The sequence below is a fragment of the Coregonus clupeaformis genome, unplaced genomic scaffold (assembly GCF_020615455.1).
Source record: "Coregonus clupeaformis isolate EN_2021a unplaced genomic scaffold, ASM2061545v1 scaf2886, whole genome shotgun sequence".
Lineage (NCBI taxonomy): Eukaryota > Metazoa > Chordata > Actinopteri > Salmoniformes > Salmonidae > Coregonus > Coregonus clupeaformis.
Window position 1 is genome coordinate 18,426 of NW_025536340.1, and position 22,605 is coordinate 41,030.

Genomic DNA, 22,605 nt, shown 5'->3' on the forward strand with positions numbered 1-22,605 from the left:
CGTCCGCCACATCCTTTGTTTATATTCACAGAGCAGACTCTAATTAAGGGAGTTAGTGAAATAACCATTAAACCAGCTAGACCTAGGCTGTGTGACAAATGACACTCTATTCCCTATTTAGTGCACTACTTTTGACCAGGGCCCATAGGGAAAAGGTGCCAATGGAATGCAGACCTAATCGATCTACTGTATATATAGGTGGCTGGAGTTTCCTTTGTATTCAGGCTAGAAACAGAGAGCAATAGAGTGAAATGTCCAATTGCCAGCTTGGGGATGTGTCTGTGTAAGGGCTGGTCGAGACAGATATGACCTAAGATGTGAATTGCACGACTGGTCTGCTGACGAAATCGTCTGATGTGGATTCAACAGGCTTCCCGTTACGCCGACGACCACGAAGATCCATCTGCTAGCCCCGGCCCGCTAGCACACGCAAGCCGTGGCCTCTTGCTCGCCAGTGCTGTAGCAGCCCCGAACTACCTCGAACTCTCCTATTGCTGTTCACCGGACCTTATGATAACTCAGCTATACAGCTGATGCCTGCTGGACTGTTCCTTTATACGGTACCGCATCCTGTTTATGTTTAGCCTCAGCCCAAACTTTGTCGCCATTACCAGCTGTTGTCTTAGCTCTCTCGAATAACACCTGTGATTGCTTTATGCCTCTCTCCCATGTCAATATGCCTTGCTTATTGCTTTTGGTCATCCCCAAAGCCAACACCTCCTTTGGCCGCCATTCCTTCCAGTTCTCTGCTGCCAATGACTGGAACAAACTTCAAAAATCTCTGAAGCTGGAGACTCTTATCTCCCTCACTAACTTTAAGCGTCAGTTGTCAGAGCAGCTTACCGATCACTGCACCTGTACACAGCCATTCTGAAATTAGCCCACCCAACTACCTCATCCCCATATTGTTATTTATTTTGCTAATTTGCACCCCAGTATCTCTATTTGCACATCATCTTTTGCACATCCATCATTCCAGTGTTAATTACGAAATTGTAACTATTTTTGCACTATGGCCTATTTATTTCTTGCCTTACCTCCATAACTTACTACATTTGCACACACTGTATATATATTTTCTGTTGTATTTTTGACTTTATGTTTTGTTTAGCCCATATGTAACTCTGTGTATGTTTTTATCGCACTGCTTTGCTTTATCTTGGCCAGGTCGCAGTTGTAAATGATAACTTGTTCTCAACTGGCTTACCTGGTTAAATAAAGGTTAAATATATATATATATATATATATATATAAAATTTAAGCCTTTTCAGAGTATCTGGAGCATGCAAAGTACTGACAGGAAATGATGTATTCGTGACACTGGAAGGACCTCGTCTTTCTCCGTCATATCTTCCAATATGTCCACCCTGTTCGGCCCATTGTTGACTGACCAGTCTCTGTTTAAATCTAATTAGTTTGTGAAAAACTCCTTGCTAGTTTAGCCTCTGGGTGAGGCTGGGGAGAGAAGGCTTCAGAAGACTTTTCAGAGGGAAGGACATTATATTGTGATGAAATTGAAAGGATCCATGTGAGGGAATTGAACCAAGAATGAAAGAAAGAAGTGATGTTGTCACGGTGATATTGAAAGGACCCATCCTTGAGAGGAAATGCTGTATGGACTATGAGTTATCATGTTTTACTGAAACTGAAGAACACAAAGTAGAGACAATAAGATGTTGTTGTGATACAGAAAATAAAGACCTCGTCTTCCCTCATACAGTCATACAAAGGTTCCAGAAATAAAATATGCCATGTAAATACACCCAAGCCTTTTGAGTCAAAATAGATCATTTTAATTAAAAACCAGTTCTGTATACATAATGTTTCCAAAATGACAGTGAATAAAACCCCTCTAGACAGAAAGAAAGAGAGAAAGAAAAACCTTGCTCTGCTTTCCTTTTGTCCTCAATTCTCCCTCCATTCTCCCTACATTCTCCCTCCATTCTCCCTCCATTCTTCCTCCATTCATCCTCCATTCTTCCTCCATTCTCCCTCCATTCTCCCTCCATTCTCCCTCCATTCTCCCTCCATTCGTCCTCCATTCTCCTTCCATTCTCCCTCCATTCATCCTCCATTCTTCCTCCATTCTCCCTCCATTCTTCATTCCATTCTCCCTCCATTCTCCCTCCATTCTCCCTCCATTCTCCCTCCATTCTCCCTCCATTCTCCCACCAGTCTCCCTCCATTCTTCATCCATTCTCCCTCCATTCTCCCTCCATTCTTCCTCCATTCTCACTCCATTCTCCCTCCATTCTTCCTCCATTCTCCCTCCATTCTCCCTCCATTCTCCCACCAGTCTCCCTCCATTCTCCCTCCATTCTCCCTCCATTCTCCCTCGAGTCTCCCTCCATTCTCCCTCCATTCTTCCTCCATTCTCCCTCCATTCTTCCTCCATTCTCCCTCCATTCTCCCTCCATTCTCCCGCTATTCTCCCTCCATTCTTCCTCCAATCTCCCTCCATTCTCCCACCAGTCTCCCTCCATTCTCCCTTCATTCTCCCTCCATTCTTCCTCCATTCTCCCTCCATTCCCCCTCCATTCTCCCTCCATTCTTCCTCCATTCTTCCTCCATTCTCCCTCCATTCTCCCTCCATTCTCCCTCCATTCTCCCTCCATTCTCCCTCCATTCTCCCTCCTACAGATGGGAGCAGGTGAAAAAACTGGATGTTTAATTTATTCTACATGGTTATCCCTCAACTAACCCCTCCACTACTCAACACCAGAATACACCCCTCACGACTTTATTCTCTATAGGACCAAGTGGAGAGGTGGAGGTGGTTAGAACCTTTTGCAGCCATTCCATTGACATGAGGATAAAAAAGACTGTTGTTGTAACTGTTGATGGAGGTTCTCTGGTACAAGGTTAGAGCTGCTCTTTCTTCTGGCCTCTTCTATGTGTGTGTGTGTGTGGGGGGAGGGGGGTGGAGGAATGTGCAAGGTGAGTAACATACAAAAGAAATTGGAACGCTCAAGAGAAGAGATTTCCACTCCCGCGCACTTGTCTACTGGCGCACACAGAACACATTCCTACACAAACAGATAGGCTCATCCAAGGACCTCACGACAAAGTTGGGACTTCTCAAGTTGAAGATGCATATAAGGTGCACATATTATTTATTTTGTTAAAATATTTATTTGGATTGAATTAAGGAAAAACTCTGAAAGCGTCTGAGGTATTCTAGCCAAGCCTCGTCCCACACCTGCTCTCTATTAGTTGCATTAGTGGTCGTGTGTGTGTGTGTGTGTGTGTGTGTGTGTGTGTGTGTGTGTGTGTAGGTCCTCAGACTAACAGGACTAATGTTCACTAGAGGACAATGTGTTATCTGGACGTGTCTGCTACAAGCTGTTTACTATTAACACAATTTACGGTTAATTACACACTCTATTGTGATGGTGTGTAACTGTGTGTGTCTGTGTATGTGTGTGTGTGTGTGTGTGTGTGTGTGTGTGTGTGTAACTGTGTTCGTCTGTGTATGTGTGTGTGTGTGTGAGTATGTGTGTGTGTTTGTGTGTGTGTGTCTGTATATCTGTGTGTGTGTGTGTGTGTGTGTGTGTGTGTGTGTGTGTGTGTGTGTGTGTGTGTGTGTGTGTGTGTGTGTTTGTGTGACAGAGAGTCTGTACGCGCGTGTGTGCCTGCAGTCGGGCATTAGCGTTAATTAGAGTCTGAAGTGTATGAAAGCATCTGTTATTAAGGAATTAAACAGCTTCTCTGTCATCTGTTTATTTTGGTTTGCGTCCCAAATGACACTCCTCTTCAGTGTACAATTTTTAACCAGGGCCCATAGGACTAGTCAAAAGTAGTGAACTATGTAGGGAGTAGGGAGCCGTTTGGGATGCAGCCTTGGTGTTTTGGATGAGTTCCGATGTGTTTTTGTTCTGCAGATCAGAATACAGTACCGCCCCAGGAACATTATGCCAACCTGTTACATTGAATGTCATTTGAGATTTGCACGCAAATATTGTGTTCTGCCAAACGCAGAACAGTCACTTTGCTCGGTGCACGCTATGTTTTTGAGTGTGGGATGGTCACGGGGTTAGCATTATAGTTACAGTTAGTAGTAGTTTCAACCTCTCTGTAATGGACATGTTTCCCTGATGCCCGCTGTGTAATGTCTCACTTGGCACAGGTTCATATTGGTTCACACATGCACACAGATACACACACGCCCCCCAAACACACACACACCCACACACACACTCACACCCACACCCACACCCACACACACGCACACATACTGTATAGTGCACTACTTTTGACCAGGGTCCATGGGGCTTCCACTACTTTTGACCAGGGTCCATGGGGCTTCCACTACTTTTGACCAGTGCCCATGGGGCTTCCACTACTTTTGACCAGTGCCCATGGGGCTTCCACTACTTTTGACCAGTGCCCATGGGGCTTCCACTACATTTGACCAGTGCCCATGGGGCTTCCACTACTTTTGACCAGAATCCATAGGGCTCTGGTCCAAAGTAGCGCACTATATAGGGATTAGCGTGCCATTTGGGACTCAGACTGAGGCTAGGAGCGAACTGAAGGCTCCACCTCACTGCTATCTATCTCTTGTTGATAGAACATAGAGAGATTAAGAAACAGGAGAGACACTTACAGTAATGCACAGTATCTATTCTAAGCTGAACATTCAACACTGTGTTTCTAAAACTAATATGATTTAATATGTGAAGTTTGAAAAATGTATGATGGAGCTGTATGTTTTAGAGTTAGAAGATTAAACGTTTTTCCTATCGGAACTCATTGTCAAATCAAATCAAATTTGATTGGTCACATACACATATTTAGCAGATGTTATTGCAGGCGTAGCGAGATGCTTGTATCTGGAAGTTTGTTGCTGCCACTTAAATGTCCTAGTCCACCCAAGGCCTAATAATCCATCATAACCACCAGTAGATAATGTATTGTTTGTAGAACACTTTCAATCAGTATTCGAACCATGACCTCCGTTCTGCTGGGTAAAATAAAGGCTTTCTCATCTCAATTCAACAGATGTACATTTTCTGTTTGAATGAATCACCACTCAGTTTCTCTCTCTCCTTCACCTTCTCTCTCTTTCTCTTTCTCTTTGTATCTTTCTTTCTCTCTCTCTCTCTCTCTCTCTCTCTCTCTCTCTCTCTCTCTCTCTCTCTCTCTCTCTCTCTCTCTCTCTCTCTCTCTCTCTCTCTCTCTCTCTCTCTCTCTCTCTCTCTCTCTCTCTCTCTCTCTCTCTATCTCTCTCTATCTCTCTCTCTCTCTCTCTCCTCTCTCTCTCTCTCTCTCTCTCTCTCTCTCTCTCTCTCTCTCTCTCTCTCTCTCTCTCTCTCTCTCTCTCTCTCTCTCTCTCTCTCTCTCTCTCTCTCTCTCTCTCTCTCTCTCTCTCTCTCTCTCTCTCTCTCTCTCTCTCTCTCTGGTCAGACGCCAAGTATTTTCATTTTATGGGTCAGTATATCTTGGTCTTCTGGATTGACAGAATAATGATGATCATGAAAATGTGATCATTCGGAACCTTGGACTGAGCTATGGCCTCCATCCATCCATCCGTCCATCCCTCCATCTCTCCATTCCCTTCATTCCTTCACCCTAGTCACATGCTCTTGACCTACTTTCCCATACTGAAATAGCTGGTTGCCACAGTTCAGTCAGACAGTACAAACTGTGATTTCCCTTTTCTTCAGGGGAGAATTTATCATGCTACAGAGAGCGACAGGAGCCTTTCTCTGTTTGTTTTGCTTTGGTGTTGTACTGTACACCCTTTATGTTAATGTGTGTATATACCAGGACCTGTCTTTGGTGTTGGACTGTACACCCTTTATGTTAATGTGTGTATATACCAGGCCCTGTCTTTGGTGTTGGACTGTACACCCTTTATGTTAATGTGTGTATATACCAGGCCCTGTCTTTGGTGTTGTACTGTACACCCTTTATGTTAATGTGTGTATATACCAGGCCCTGTCTTTGGTGTTGGACTGTACACCCTTTATGTTAATGTGTGTATATACCAGGCCCTGTCTTTGGTGTTGGACTGTACACCCTTTATGTTAATGTGTGTATATACCATGCCCAGAACCTGGAATGACACTTTTGGGAACTATCTGTACAAACAACACTATGTTATAGCACAGTAGGATCATGTAAGAGACTGCACAGAGACTCATGGTCCATGGTTGGTTTATCATATAGAAATACCATTGTTGATTTCGAATGGGGTAGGCAACTAGATTCAGCCACGGGCTGAATCTAGTTATGATTATAATTATTTGTACACCAAATTGACCACAACTAAGCCCAAAATAAGATTGTATCTGAAAACAGCAATCATTTTATACCTTGATTACATTGAGACATTGGTGGGAATACTCGGGAACAGATTTCCTGAAATAAACATTTTTTCTGCTGAATTCCTGATTGTAGTCTTATTTTATTTTATATATGTTTGTAAACATTTGTCAGTCGGTTTTGCGGGTCGGTTTTGCGGGTCGGTTTTGCAGGTCAGTTTTGCGGGTCAGTTTTGCTGGTCGGTTTTGTGGGTCAGTTTTGGCCCGCAGGCTGCCTGTAGCCGACCCCTGTTTTAGAATGTTAGCGATCTGTTTTGGTATTTGTGTCAAAAATAGCCTGATACAACAAATTGTTATAGATGATTACGTCTTTGTTGTATGGCACAGCAGACATCCTGGTTTTCTCTAGAGAATTTCAAGTGAATCTTCCATCAAACCTAATGTTTTACTCAGGCTATTGGTTACACAATTTAATGTGAAAGTTATTTTTAAGATACAAACTCAGTGGCCTTGTGGTTAGAGCATCTTCCCTGGTTCATATCCCCTCATCAGTACCTGTATAAGTGTTCCCTCTGCCCTCTTGTCTTTGTGTGTGATTGTTTATTGTGGAGGAGAGAGAAGCTCGGTGGAGCTCCGTGTATTTTGTATCGCCTGGAATATTCCCTGTGTGCCTTGTATTTTCCAGTGCGCCTGTTTTGCGCACTGGAGTGTTTTTACGCAATACTGCGTAACTCTGTGATTCAGAATAAATCCAGTTATTCTGTGATTTACCCTCCTGCGCCTGACTCCTTCAAAATTACCTCATCACAGAATCACACACACCAACATGGAGTCAGCAGGAGAGGAGCACCTGCCTGGAGTCGTGGCACGGGTCCGGGAGCAGTCGACTATGCTAACAAGCTTGGGAGAAGCGATGGATCGGGTTCTCCAGGTCGTCCAACGCCTGGAGAGGAGAGGACCCGATCTTTCGGGATCAGCTGAGTGACCGGATCCAGCCACCCACACCCCAGCACCCAGAGGGATTCACATATCTCGACCACAGGATTTTGACGGGACAGCTGCCCTCTGCCAGGGATTCCTATTACAAATGGATTTATACTTCTCGACCATCAGACCGGCTCCATCGGAGCCGGAGAAGGTGTCCGCCCTCGTCTCCTGCCTCTTGGGGAAAGCCCTGGAGTGGGCCAACATGGTCTCGAGTGAAGGAGGAGCCGCGTTGGACAACTACGGGGAGTTCACTCGCCTCTTTCGGGCCGTCTTCGATCACCCGCCCGAGGGTAGAGAGGCGGGCGAGCGGCAGGTCCACCTGAGGCAGGGGGCGAGGACCAAGCAGGACTTCGCCCTGGAGTTTCATACTCTAGCGGCTGGGTCCGGGTGGAACGAGCGGGCCCTCATCGACCACTTCTAGTGCCATCTACGAGAAGATGTCCGAAGGGACACCATGTTGTCTTTCGATCAACTGGTGGACACATGGCCATCCGGTTGGACAACCTCCTGGCTTCTAGAGGTCATCCTGGAAGTGGCCTGCCCGTTCTACCCCCCCCCCCCGAACCCAATTCATGAGATGATGGAGCTGGGTGGAGCGGCGATCCGGGAGAGCAGAGGACGATAGCGCCAGTGTCACTCTTGTGGCACGGGAGGACATTCTGCTGCACGCTGTCATCTGCGTTCTTTTGGGTCTGGAGGCAGCAGGCAGGGCACTCTCGTGTCACCCCAGGTATCGAACACTCACACTCGTTCAGAGCCCTCTGCTGCGCACTGTACCCTACCTATCCACTTTCCTGATTACACGGTAGTTCCCCAGTGTAAGGAACTGGTCGATTCAGGAACAGCTGGGAACTTTATGGACAGGTCATTTGCACATAGTCTAGGCATTACATACATTGGTTCCCCTATCCATTCCACTCTCCATCAGAGCACGTGACAGTCGTCCATTAAGGTCCGGGTTCGTTAGGGAAGTTACAGCACCAGTCACTATGTTTACGCATGAGACTCATCGAGAGCAAGTCACTTTTTTTAAAATTATTGAGTCTCCTCATTTCCCTGTTGTGTTAGGTCTTCCCTGGTTAGCACTACACAACCCCACCTTTTCATGGCCGCAGAGGGTTCTCACGGGGTGGTCGCTAGAGTGTCAGGGTAGGTGTCTAGGTGTTTCCGTTGGTGCAACCACGGTGGAAAGTCCAGACACTACCTCCACCGTGTGCATACCCCCGAATACCTTGATTTGGCACACCCGTTTTCCAAAATGCAGGCGACCAAATTAACACCTCATCGGGAGGGGGTTTGCGCGATAAACCTCCGGGTAGACGCTGTGCCTCCCAGGAGTCATGTATATCCGCTGTCGCAGGCTGAAACGGAGGCTATGGAGACATACGTCTCCGAGTCCCTGCGTCAGGGGTTCATACTTCCCTCCAATTCGCCCGCCTCCTCAAGTTTATTTTTTGTGAAGAATTTATTACCGAGCACTGAACAAGGGGACAATACGTTATAGTTATCCTCACCCCTCATTCCATCTGTGATCGAGTCAATGCATGGGGCGTATTTCTTCACAAAATTAGATCTCCGGAGTGCATACAACCTGGTGCGTGTCCGAGAGGGGGACGAGTGGAAGACAGCATTCAACACAACCACCGGGCATTACGAATACCTGGTTTGATGAATGCTCCATCTGTCTTCCAGTCCTTTGTGAACGAGGTGTTTCGGGACATGCTTGGTCGCGGTGTAGTGGTCTCATCGATGATATTCTGGTGTATTCACTACGCGTGCCGAGCATGTGTCCCTGGTTCACAAAGTGCTGGCCCGACTGTTGGAACATGACCTTTATGCCAAGGCAGAAAAGTGTCTGTTTTTCCAACAGTCCGTCTCCTTCCTCGGATATCGCATTACCACCTCAGGTGTGGAGATGGAGGGAGATCGCATTTTAGCCGTGCGTAATTTGCCGACTCCAACCACGGTTAAGGAGGTGCAGCGCTATTGGCTTTGCCAACTACAATCAGAGGTTTATCCGGGGCTTTGGCAAGGTCACAGCTCCATCGCATCTCTGTTGAAGGGTGGGCCATCCCAGCTCCGCTGGTCTGCTGAGGCTGACAGGGCCTTCAGTAACCTGAGGGTTCTGTTCACCTCAGCCCCGGTACTGGCCCATCCTGATCCATCACTACCGTTCATAGTGGAGGTGGATGCGTCCGAGGTAGGGATAGACGCTGTCCTATCTCAACGCTCGGGCACGCCACCCAAGCTCTGCCCCTGTGCCTTCTTCTCCAGAAGCTCAGCCCGGCGGAGCAGAACTACGACGTTGGTGATCGGGAACTGTTGGCTGTTGTCCGAGCCCTGACTGTGTGGAGGCACTAGCTCAAGGTGGCGAAACACCCTTTCCTCATCTGGAAGGACCACCGTAACCTGGAGTACATCCGGGAAGCGAGGAGGCTGAACCCTCGCCATGCCAGGTGGGCCCTATTCTTCACCTGGTTTGATTTTACACTATCTTACGAAGAACATGAAGGCAGACTCACTGTCACGGCTGTACGACACAGAGGAGAGGCCCATAGACAACACCCCATACTCCCGGCCTCCTGCATTGTGGTGTCGGTAGTATGGGCGATGGATGCGGACATAGAGCGGGCATTACGCACAGAGCCATCTCCACCTCAGTGTCCAGCTGGGCTGCAGTATGTGCCTTCTCTTGTCCGTGACCATCTGATCTATTGGGCACACACGTCCCCCTCCTCTGGTCACCCAGGTATTGGTCGTACAGTGTGCTGCCTGACTGGAAAGTACTGGTGGCCTACCCTGGCTGAGGACGTGAGGGTGTATGTCTCCTCCTGCTCTGTTTGTGCCCAGAGTAGGGCACCTAGGCACCTCCCAGCGAGTAAGTTACATCCCTTACCAGTTCCACAATGGCCATGGTCCCACTTGTGTATTGACTTCCTTACTGATTTTCCCATCTGTCAGGGTAACACCACCATCCTGGTCGTTGTGGACCGCTTTCCAAAGCCTGCTGCCTCCTTCCTCTGCCAGTCTCCCCACGGCCCTGCAGGCTGCGGAGGCCCTGTTCATGGAATGTATGGGGGTCTCGGTCAGCCTGGCCTCTGGTTTTCACCCCGAGTCTAATGGGCAGGTGGAACGGGTGAATCAGGATGTGGGTAGGTTCCTGCGGTCCTACTGCCAGGACTGGCCGGGAGTGGTCGGTGTTCCTGCCATGGGCCGAATATGCCCAGAACTCTCTCCGCCACTCCTCCACTAACCTAACACCATTTCAATGTGTTTTAGGTTATCAGCCGGTTCTGGCACCGTGGCATCAGAACCAGACCGAGGCTCCTGCGGTGGATGACCTGTTTCGGCGCACGGAGGAGATGTGGAACGCTACTCACGCCCACCTCCAATGCGCCGTGCGTCTCCAGAAGGCCAACGCTGACCGCCACCGCAGTGAGGCCCCGGTCTGTGTACCGGGTGAACGGGTCTTGCTCTCGACCCGGAATCTGCCCCTCCGCATGCCCTGCTGGAAGCTGAGCCCGCGGTTTGTGGGGCCGTTCAAAGTCCTGAGGAGAATAAACAAGGTTACTTATAGGTTACTACTCCCTCCTGATTACTGCATTAACCCCTCGCTCCATATGTCTCTGCTCAGGCCGGTGGTGGTTGGTCCGCTCCAGGAGTCTGAGGTGCGGGAGGTCCCTCCGCCCACTCTGGACATCGAGGGGGCCCCGGCGTTCTCCGATCCGTTCCATCCTGGATTCGAGGCGTCGGGTGGGGGGCCTTCAGTACCTCGTGGAGTGGGAGGGGTACAGTCCGGCGGAGCGGTGCTGGGTCCCTGTGAGGGATATCCTCGATCCCCTCCCTGTTGTGGGATTTCCACCGTCGCCATTGGCTTCGCCCTGCTCCGCGTCCTCCTGGTCATCCTCGAGGCGGTGTCGCGCTGCTGGAGCTTCAAGGGGTGGGTGGGGGGTACTGTCACGATTCCTCCGAGGCTGCCTCCTCTCCTTGTTCGGGCAGGCTTCGAGCGATCGATCGTCACCGGTCTTCTAGCCACTGCCGCTCCTCATCACATCATTCCATTTGTTTTATCTTGTTAATTACACACACCTGGTTCATATCCCTCATCAGTACCTGTATAAGTGTTCCCTCTGCCCCCCTTGTCTTTGTGTGTGATTGTTTATTGTGGAGGAGAGAGATGCTCGGTGGAGCTCAGTGTATTTTGTATCGCTGGGAATATTCCCTGTGTACCTTGTATTTTCTAGTGCGCTTGTTTTGCGCACTGGAGTGTTTTTGAACGCATTACTGCGTAACTCTGTGGTTCAGAATAAATCCTGTTATTCTGTGATTTACCCTCCTGCGCCTGACTCCTTCATAATCACCTCATCACAAAGGGGTGTACTGGTACATTAACCTGCCTCAGGCTACAGAATCAGGAGATAAGCTCCTGCTCCTATGAGCCAAGGCTACTTACTTACTTCTATTTAAGATGATGATAAAGTGGTTTGATAGTTATTGAACGAGTGGATGTTTGGAGAATAAACAAAAACACTAGTAGCTACATAAAATCCGACAAATACATCATTTATTACTTCAATACAAATGTCATCAGAGCACACTTGCATTTCATAAATACCACGACATTAGAACATGGGTCATTAGCCCAACCAAAACAGTGACAACATCTTGTGCGAAAAGATCTTTAAAAGCAAACGCATAGTAAACATTGAACTGATACAACACTTCCCCTCAGACCACAGCAAGTTCACTTACAGATACAGGTAGGGCTATTTTATTAATTAAGTGTGATTGTAAAGTCTAAATTGTCTCTAATGGCACCCTATTGCCTATTTAGTGCACTACTTTTGGCGAGAGCTCTGTGGGCCCTGTAGGGAATAGGGTGTTATTTGGGATGCAACGTAAGTGTATTTAGTCTGTGGTAGCGTAACCATTGCTGACCAGCCTCTAGCATAGGCTGCTTGTTCTTCTGTAGGACACACAAGTCACAGTTAGGTACAGTAAAAATAAAAAATTAAAACTGTCCCATGTCATAAAGACATTGAGCCACTGGACACTTGTCCATTTCACATTGAGTATTTAAATACTGTATTACCGACATCGCTCACTCTAATATTTCTACTACTGTACATTGTATTTAGTTACACTGTTTATACACACCACATATTTATTTCTATACTGGATTCTTGACATAGCTCACTCTAATATATCTACTGCTGTACATGTCATTCTTAGTATATATACTGCTGTACATGTCATTCTTAGTATATCTACTGCTGTACATGTCATTCTTAGTATATCTACTGCTGTACATGTCATTCTTAGTATATCTACTGCTGTACATGTCATTCTTAGTATATCTACTGCTGTACATGTCATTCTTAGTATATCTACTGCTGTACATATCATTCTTAGTATATCTACTGCTGTACATGTCATTCTTAGTATATCTACTGCTGTACCTATCATTCTTAGTATATGTTGTGTAAATCCTTCCAGTGTAGATATGTATAGATTGCATCTGTATTACTGTTACAGGGCTATTTCCGTTGTTAACTGGATTCGTCCTGACGTTCTAGTTTTTTGGTTGTACTTCTTTACATTTAAATTAATTGTGTACTTATTTGACATTTTACTGCATTGTTAGGCACTAGTAACATAAGCATTTCGCTGCACCCACTATAACATCCGCTAAACTGTGGACGCGATCAATTCACTTTGATTTGATTAGTACGGTAGTGGAACCTGATTCACCAAACTTAGCACAGTATTTGGGGGGTAGTTAAGTGTATGACAGCTAGCAGTTTGTGTCGGCAGATGTGTGTGTGTCTGTGTGTGTGTGTGTGTGGGTGTGTGCCTAGTACTTGTGTGCCTAGTACCCCCCACACACACACACAGATTTTATACTACACCACCTTATTAAGGAAATGCACACAGAGCCATCATAGGCCACCACTTTTTTAGGAACTCAGTCGGGGTCTCAACTTACTGTTGAGAGGTAGAATGGTAGTACAATAAACAAGGTGTAATTTTCGAAACTTGGTTGTGCATCAGCAGTTTTTCTCTTGTTATATCAGTCACTGACAGTCACTCAATTAGCCCATGTCTTGATTGGTAAGTTAGTCAAGCCAGCTATCTACACTTGTAGTAATCATGGTCAAATTAACGACCGGGCACACAGGGCATGTGCCCAGGGGTCCTGAACTCCAGGGGCCCCCATTGATTGTATTAGTCACTCTCACTCAGATATCATATGATACAAATATGAACATGGCTTAAATCATGGCAAAATGTGTAGAATTGCATGATTACTCTAAAATGTTATTAATTCTAAAACATTTTATTAACTCTTAAATAAATCATTTTTTCTCTCCACTGTCAAGAGGTGCGCCACTAAAATGTTTTGCCCGCGAGGTGGGGGATGGGGGGGCCTGCAAGCATGCAAACACGTGCCCCCACACACACATACACAATGGTGAACTTTGACACACAGAGAGCCAAGGTGCAGGGAGAGGGCTTGACCAGGAGGGAGCAGTGTAGATGTCCAGGAGAGGACCAGGCGGGAGCAGTGTAGGTGTCCAGGAGAGGACCAGGAGGGAGCAGTGTAGGTGTCCAGGAGAGGACCAGGAGGGAGCAGTGTAGGTGTCCAGGAGAGGACCAGGAGGGAGCAGTGTAGTTGTCCAGGAGAGGACCAGGAGGGAGCAGTGTAGGTGTCCAGGAGAGGACCAGGAGGGAGCAGTGTAGGTGTCTAGGAGAGGACCAGGAGGGAGCAGTGTAGGTGTCCAGGAGAGGACCAGAAGGGAGAAGTGTAGATGTCCAGGAGAGGACCAGGAGGGAGCAGTGTAGGTGTCCAGGAGAGGACCAGGAGGGAGCAGTGTAGATGTCCAGGAGAGGACCAGGAGGGAGCAGTGTAGGTGTCCAGGAGAGGACCAGGAGGGAGCAGTGTAGATGTCCAGGAGAGGACCAGGAGGGACCAGTGTAGATGTCCAGGAGAGGACCAGGAGGGACCAGTGTAGGTGTCCAGGAGAGGACCAGGAGGGAGCAGTGTAGATGTCCAGGAGAGGACCAGGAGGGAGCAGTGTAGGTGTCCAGGAGAGGACCAGGAGGGAGCAGTGTAGATGTCCAGGAGAGGACCAGGAGGGAGCAGTGTAGATGTCCAGGAGAGGACCAGGAGGGAGCAGTGTAGGTGTCCAGGAGAGGATCAGGAGGGAGCAGTGTAGGTGTCCAGGAGAGGACCAGGAGGGAGCAGTGTAGGTGTCCATGAGAGGACCAGAAGGGAGCAGTGTAGGTGTCCAGGAGAGGACCAGGAGGGAGCAGTGTAGATGTCCAGGAGAGGACCAGGAGGGAGCAGTGTAGGTGTCCAGGAGAGGACCAGGGAGGTAGCAGTGTAGTTGTCCAGGAGAGGACCAGGAGGGAGCAGTGTAGGTGTCCAGGAGAGGACCAGGAGGGAGCAGTGTAGGTGTCTAGGAGAGGACCAGGAGGGAGCAGTGTAGGTGTCCAGGAGAGGACCAGAAGGGAGCAGTGTAGATGTCCAGGAGAGGACCAGGAGGGAACAGTGTAGGTGTCCAGGAGAGGACCAGGAGGGAGCAGTGTAGATGTCCAGGAGAGGACCAGGAGGGAGCAGTGTAGGTGTCCAGGAGAGGACCAGGAGGGAGCAGTGTAGGTGTCCAGGAGAGGACCAGGAGGGAGCAGTGTTGGTTGTCTAGGAGAGGACCAGGAGGGAGCAGTGTAGGTGTCCAGGAGAGGACCAGAAGGGAGCAGTGTAGATGTCCAGGAGAGGACCAGGAGGGAGCAGTGTAGGTGTCCAGGAGAGGACCAGGAGGGAGCAGTGTAGATGTCCAGGAGAGGACCAGTAGGGAGCAGTGTAGGTGTCCAGGAGAGGGCCAGGAGGGAGCAGTGCAGATGTCCAGGAGAGGACCAGGAGGGAGCAGTGTAGGTGTCCAGGAGAGGACCAGGAGGGAGCAGTGTAGGTGTCCAGGAGAGGACCAGGAGGGAGCAGTGTAGATGTCCAGGAGAGGACCAGGAGGGAGCAGTGTAGGTGTCCAGGAGAGGACCAGGAGGGAGCAGTGTAGATGTCCAGGAGAGGACCAGCAGGGAGCAGTGTAGATGTCCAGGGAGAGGACCAGGAGGGGAGCAGTGTAGGTGTCCAGGAGAGGACCAGGAGGGAGCAGTGTAGGTGTCCAGGAGAGGACCAGGAGGGAGCAGTGTAGGTGTCCAGGAGAGGACCAGGAGGGGAGCAGTGTAGGTGTCAGGAGAGGACCAGGAGGGAGCAGTGTAGATGTCCAGGAGAGGACCAGGAGGGAGCAGTGTAGGTGTCCAGGAGAGGACCAGGAGGGAGCAGTGTAGATGTCAGGAGAGGACCAGGAGGGAGCAGTGTAGATGTCCAGGAGAGGACCAGGAGGGAGCAGTGTAGGTGTCCAGGAGAGGACCAGGAGGGAGCAGTGTAGATGTCCAGGAGAGGACCAGGGAGGGAGCAGTGTAGGTGTCCAGGAGAGGGCCAGGAGGGGAGCAGTGCAGATGTCCAGGAGAGGACCAGGAGGGGAGCAGTGTAGGTGTCCAGGAGAGGACCAGGGAGGGAGCAGTGTAGGTGTCCAGGAGAGGACCAGGAGGGAGCAGTGTAGATGTCCAGGAGAGGACCAGGAGGGGAGCAGTGTAGGTGTCCAGGAGAGGACCAGGAGGGAGCAGTGTAGATGTCCAGGAGAGGACCAGCAGGGAGCAGTGTAGATGTCCAGGAGAGGGACCAGGAGGGAGCAGTGTAGGTGTCCAGGAGAGGACCAGGAGGGAGCAGTGTAGGTGTCAGGAGAGGACCAGGAGGGAGCAGTGTAGGTGTCAGGAGAGGACCAGGAGGGGAGCAGTGTAGGTGTCCAGGAGAGGACCAGGAGGGAGCAGTGTAGATGTCCAGGAGAGGACCAGGAGGGAGCAGTGTAGGTGTCCAGGAGAGGACCAGGAGGGAGCAGTGTAGATGTCCAGGAGAGGACCAGGGAGGGAGCAGTGTAGATGTCCAGGAGAGGACCAGGAGGGAGCAGTGTAGGTGTCCAGGAGAGGACCAGGAGGGAGCAGTGTAGGTGTCCAGGAGAGGACCAGGAGGGGAGCAGTGTAGGTGTCCAGGAGAGGACCAGGAGGGAGCAGTGTAGGTGTCCAGGAGAGGACCAGGAGGGAGCAGTGTAGGTGTCCAGGAGAGGACCAGGAAGGAGCAGTGTAGGGTGTCCAGGAGAGGACCAGTAGGGAGCAGTGTAGGTGTCCAGGAGAGGACCAGGAAGGAGCAGTGTAGGTGTCCAGTTTATGCTAGATGTTCTTCTTTAGAAGCTTTTCTTTTTTTCCTTTTTTGACACAACAGACCACAGTATTAAAGAAACGGCACAGAGATGTCCAATACACACGAACACAACAGACCACAGTATTAAAGAAACGGCACAGAGATGTCCAATACACACGAACACAACAGACCACAGTATTAAAGAAACGGCACAGAGATGTCCAATACACACGAACACATACAGAGCACACATGCAAGCTTTTACATGAGAATGTATACCCTCTGGTCTAAAACCATGTTTTCTTTTCAATGTGTGTTTCTTTCTGTACAATGTTTTGTTTTTGTAGTCTAATACTGCAAAAGTATTGAGATGGTTACCAGATTTGCACATTCCATATGATAATGAAAATAATTATTGCTTTTCACCATGTTTTTATTAATATAAAAACAAAATCCAATAATAAAAAATATATATATATATTTGCTAGGCACACACTGACCCATATTGACGTATTTTTTGTGCAACAAGTGGACAACAAGCTACAGTACAGGACAAAGAGATTCCACCAAAAGAACAGAGAGTTCAAGGTTTCAACATCATTAGCTGACAACACTTGAGATGGAAAGTCACGTGCACACACACACACACACACACGCATACACACTCACACACACGCATACACACTCACACACAGGTCATTAACACTGTTATAGACAGGTAGAGGAAAGCCAGGCCGACAGTAGCTACATTTAACGTGGCACTGCTATTATCATACCACATTGTTGATCACAAGACTGTTTACAGCTAGGGGAAGTGGCAGGGTTATGTCTAAAACAGCTACGGGAAGTGGCCGGGGTTATGTCTAAAACAGCTAGGGGAAGTGGCCGGGTTATGTCTAAAACAGCTAGGGGAAGTGGCCGGGGTTATGTCTAAAACAGCTAGGGGAAGTGGCCGGGGTTATGTCTAAAACAGCTAGGGGAAGTGGCCGGGTTATGTCTAAAACAGCTAGGGGAAGTGGCCGGGTTATGTCTAAAACAGCTAGGGAAGTGGCCGAGGGTTATGTCTAAAACAGCTAGGGAAGTGGCGGGGTTATGTCTAAAACAGCTACGGGAAGTGGCCGGGGTTATGTCTAAAACAGCTACGGGAAGTGGCCGGGGTTATGTCTAAAACAGCTACGGGAAGTGGCCGGGTTATGTCTAAAACAGCTACGGGAAGTGGCCGGGGTTATGTCTAAAACAGCTACGGGAAGTGGCCGGGGTTATGTCTAAAACAGCTAGGGGAAGTGGCCGGGGTTATGTCTAAAACAGCTAGGGGAAGTGGCCGGGGTTATGTCTAAAACAGCTAGGGGAAGTGGCCGGGGTTATGTCTAAAACAGCTACGGGAAGTGGCCGGGGTTATGTCTAAAACAGCACCTCTGTTAATTAAAAGTTGCCTCTCCTATCCTCAAGGCGAGTGAGTTGGGATTCCATAAAACAAGACACACATTAAATCCATGCTGCTCCCTTCTCCTCCCGCATCTGCAGTGTAATCAAGCTGTAGATCAGAGGGCTGCCTGGCTGGTCAGAGGAAGGGGTGTTACATCCAAATGTTGTTTCTCCTCTCTCATACCCCTATGCACCATAGTGTGCACTACTGTTGACAGAAACTAATAGTGCATACGCACTATAAAGTATGGCACAGGTCAAAAGTAGTGCCCTTACGGTGAGTAAACTTGGGTATAATTTGGGACACTGCCACAGACACTTGAGGAGTATGGGGAATAAATGTGCCATTAGAGACTTGAGCCCTGTGGTCCTCCTGCTAACCGTCTGGCAGACTGGGAAAACGTTATACATCCTAATCTAGAGATCGCTCCTGCCTGCGACTGTGGTATAGGAGGGAGGGAGTCGTCTGATTCCCGGCTAAACAGCAGAGATAATGGATTTATCCCCCTGTTTATCGGCCTGGACCGGGCTCAGCCCTGCAACAACAGAGGAATTTCCTGGAGAGAAACAAGCCAGAAAGAGAGAGAGAGAGAGAGAGAGAGAGAGAGAGAGAGAGAGAGAGAGAGAGAGAGAGAGAGAGATGGGAGAGGAGATAAATACAGAGAGAGATACAGAGAGAGTAGAAAGAGATATAGAAACTAAGTGATACAGACGTCATCAACATCTATAGAACCAGGTCAGTGTCTAGTTGGATCATTGCACAGATTTCCTGAACGATCCAAACTTCCATTTACTTTGCAAAACTCTGGAAAACTTCACAGAGATCCAAAGACCCACAAGCGATCACATCCTGATCAGAAACATCTCAATCTCCCAGTCCACCTGTTGTCTCATTCATGTTGACTGATCTGACCGCATAGGGCCCTGGTCAAATGTACTGCTCTAGATAGGGAATAGGGTGCCATTTCAGATGCAGCCTGCCTGGATCCTGTAAGCAGCACCTCTAGGGCAGGAGACAGGGACACTGTTATCTCTGGCCTGGTTCCAAAGACTGTTTGTTATTCCATGGAGTCAGTGTGTACGCTTCCCTCCGATCACTGAGGAAACTACTGACTCTGCCCTCAGTAAACATGGCTACTTCCCAGAATGACAACAACAGATCCAGTCAATAAACCACAGACTGACTTCTGATAGAAACACCGGGAGACTTGGGAAATGGCCTTCTGTGTAGAAGGGTAAAGATAGAGCAGAAAGCTGATGAGAGAAGACAGGTGATGGTAGGGCTGATGTGACACTGGGTCAGATCAATAAGGCTAGGGGAGGTGTGGCACAGCAGCGATTATCAATTGACAGTCATGTCGTTGAATGCAAAAGCCATGTGTGGCCAACTCCAAAAATGTAAATATCTTGTGTGAAACTCAAGAAAATGGTCCATGGAGAAAAAAAAACCGGAACATGGTCCATGTGTGTCACGACAGTACATTTTTGTGATGTGGGGAAGTCTGTCAGAGTTGGTGTTGGAATGTATAGTATGATGAAAGAGGACACAGAGCACCAGTCACAAGGCTCAGGATCTCTCTCTCTCTCTCTCTCTCTCTCTCTCTCTCTCTCTCTCTCTCTCTCTCTCTCTCTCTCTCTCTCTCTCTCTCTCTCTCTCTCTCTCTCTCTCTGTCTCTCTCTCACCAATTATTCATAATAATATATGCCATTTAGCAGATGCTTTTATCCAAAGCGACTTATATTCATGTATAGATACATTTCACGTGTGGCGGCCCCAGCGGAATCAAACCCATCATGTTTTGCATTGTCCACCCTCTAAGGAGATGCTATAGTCATAAAGAGTATTAAGAGTAAAAATATATTGTGGAGTTATGAGCCAGTCTGGTTTCTGTGGTCAGTGAATCAATGTGAGACATTTAGAAAATACATGATAAGAACAGAAAGATATCTGAAACGACACGGTGAGGTAGATGGAACAATCTACATGATCTCTCTCTCTCTCTCTCTAAATGAACATATCAAAACATAAAGTGATCTACTTATCAAACCTACTGGTAAGAAATAACAAATTCCTCTCCTGTGCTCAATCTAACAAGTCCCACCCGTGCTACACACTCACCATTCATCCTCCATCCATTCATCCAGTCTTATCTCAGTGACTTAGTGAAGTGACAATGGCCGATCACAGTGAAACATGTCTGTCTGTTCCAAAGGTTGTTTCCTTCCCCTTACCAAGGAAGGAGGTCATCGTGAGGGGTTAAAGTACAGTCGTTAACCCTTTACTGCAGTTCCCGTTCGGGTCCGTTCCGTCTGCAGCTCCACCCCCACCCGCCTCTCCCCTCCCAGAGCTCCCGTCTGCAGCTGGGTCACTGTCCTCCGAGCTCCCCTTACTCCTCCCCTCCCTGCTGCTCACTCTGCCAGCTGTGCCCGCTGTACACGTATCCATTAGTAGGCCCTAGGTTTGGGAACCGGACCTTCTTGATGCACAGGATCTCCTTGAATGCGTATCTGAACTCAGGGCTCCTGCAGTAGATCAAGGGGGTTGAAGGCGGAGTTGGCGTGAACCTATCCAGTTGAGTATCCTGAAGGCGAGTCCGATGTCCCCTACCTTCCAGATGGCTACCACCACATTGAGGAGGAAGAAGGGCAGCCAGCACAGCGTGAAGATCCCCATGATGATCCCCAATGTCTTCAGGGCCTTGTGTTCCCGCAGGCAGAACTTGGTCTTCTTGAAGCCTCCTCCAACTCCTCGGCTCTCGTTGTTACTCTCCACCCCCCCTCCTCCTCCTCCTCCTCCTCCTGCCATGTTGTTGTTATGGGCGTGGAAGCGCCCCTCACTGCGGTCGATCTTGCGTAGTTGTTGCTTGGCCTCCTGGAACACGCGGCTGTAGACAAACACCATGACGACTAAGGGGATGTAGAAGGAGATGATGGAGGAGGTGATGGCGTAGGCTGTGTTGGTGTTGAAGTCACAGCAGTTGCTGTTCTGGATGCAGGCCTGTGCCTCCGCGTCGTCACTGATCCACCACTTCATGTGGATGGGTAAGAAGGAGATGAGTCAGCGATCACCCCACACCAGCAGGACCACCAGCGCGCCTTACCCTTGGTCAGCAGAGACTGGTAGCGGAACGAGAGGTTATGGCCAGGTAACGGTCCAGCGCTATCACGCAGAGCGTCTCGGTGCTGGCCGTCACACACAACACGTCAGTAGCGGTCCAGAACTCACACCAGAAGCTGCGAAGTGCAGGTGTTGAAGATGATGTAGCAGGCGGAACGGCACCACGATGAGACCCATGACCAGGTCGGCACAGGCCAGAGAGGTGATGAAGCAGTTGGTGATGTTCTGGAGTCTCTGGAACCGGTAGATGGCTATGATGACCAGGATGTTGCCAAACACGATGCCTACGACCAGCAGTGACATCACCATGCCTAGGAGGACCATCTCCACCTCGCTGTAACCTGGCTCGCCGCCAGCCACCACGGCCCATGATGTGTTGGCTGACTCTGTGACATTGAGGGAAGGCACAGGGGGTGGGGAGCTGCCCATGGTCTAGAGGTAGGAGATGGAGAGAGAAAAGGAGAGATGTAGAGAGAGAAAGAGACGGGTAAAAACAAGAAGAAGTAGGTTAAGCAACTAAAAAGAAAGAGAGCAAGAGAGAGACAGAGAGAAAGAGGGAGAGAGGGAGAGAGAGAAAGAGGGAGAGAGAGAGAGAGTAAGAGTGAGAGAGACAGAGAGAGAGATAGAGTAGAAGTGAGTGAGAGAGAGAGAGAGAGAGAGAGAGAGTAGAGAGAGAGAGAGAGAGAGAGAGAGAGAGAGAGAGAAGGAGTAGAGAGAGAGAGGAGAGAGAGAGAGAGAGAGAGAGATAATGATGAAGTGATATGAGAGTGAGTGTAAATACAGATGAATGTACATCAAGAGAGGGAGAGGGAGAGAGAGAGAGAGAGGAGAGCGAGAGAGAGAGAGAGAGAGAGAGAGAGAGAGAGAGAGAGAGAGAGAGAGAGAGCGAGAGAGCGAGAGAGAGAGAGAGAGAGAGAGAGAGAGAGAGAGAGAGAGAGAGAGAGAGAGAGAGAGAGAAGGACAGCGTGAGGGGGCTAAGAACCTTCAGGCTAAAACAATGGGTAACTTGAGTGAAATAACTCCTATGACAACAGCAGACAAAAACAAACAAACAAACACTACATGTACAAACCTCCACAGGTTGTGGTCCCTGTCCTGGCCTCCCATACACGTTGTCATAAAAGTCTTCTTCAGGTTTGGGTAGTTCCTCAGTGTATGGTTTCCCACATCATTCTGTCAGCTCCCCCTCTTTTTCGCACTTTCACTCGCTCTCTCTGTCACTCTCGCTCTCTTTCTGTCTCACTCTCTGCCTCACACAGTCAGCTTGCCGTGCAGTGTTTCTGCTAATGTCGCTCCCAGGCTGTCTGTCAGAACCCTTATAAGATGCAGCGGTGACATCATAGCATGACCTCGGCCAATCAGATGCCTAGCCTGATGGGAGAGCTGAAGGCTGCAGTGAGGTGAGTTTGAACAGTGGGGAAGAGTGAGAGAGAGAGAGACAATAATGCATGCAGAGCAGAATTAGGACAATAGCGACTAATTATCCAAATCCAGAAAAGTGCAGTTAAATTCCACAACCGCCTAAGGGAAAGTGATGCCTAAACCTTCACAAAGCC

General features: G+C 48.8%; 1 pseudogene; it reads right to left on the reverse strand.

The window, feature by feature from the left end:
• Positions 1-20,188: 20,188 nt before the first annotated feature.
• On the reverse strand, positions 20,189-22,313 carry LOC123489218 (annotated as a pseudogene).
• Between the last annotated feature and the right edge of the window lie 292 nt (positions 22,314-22,605).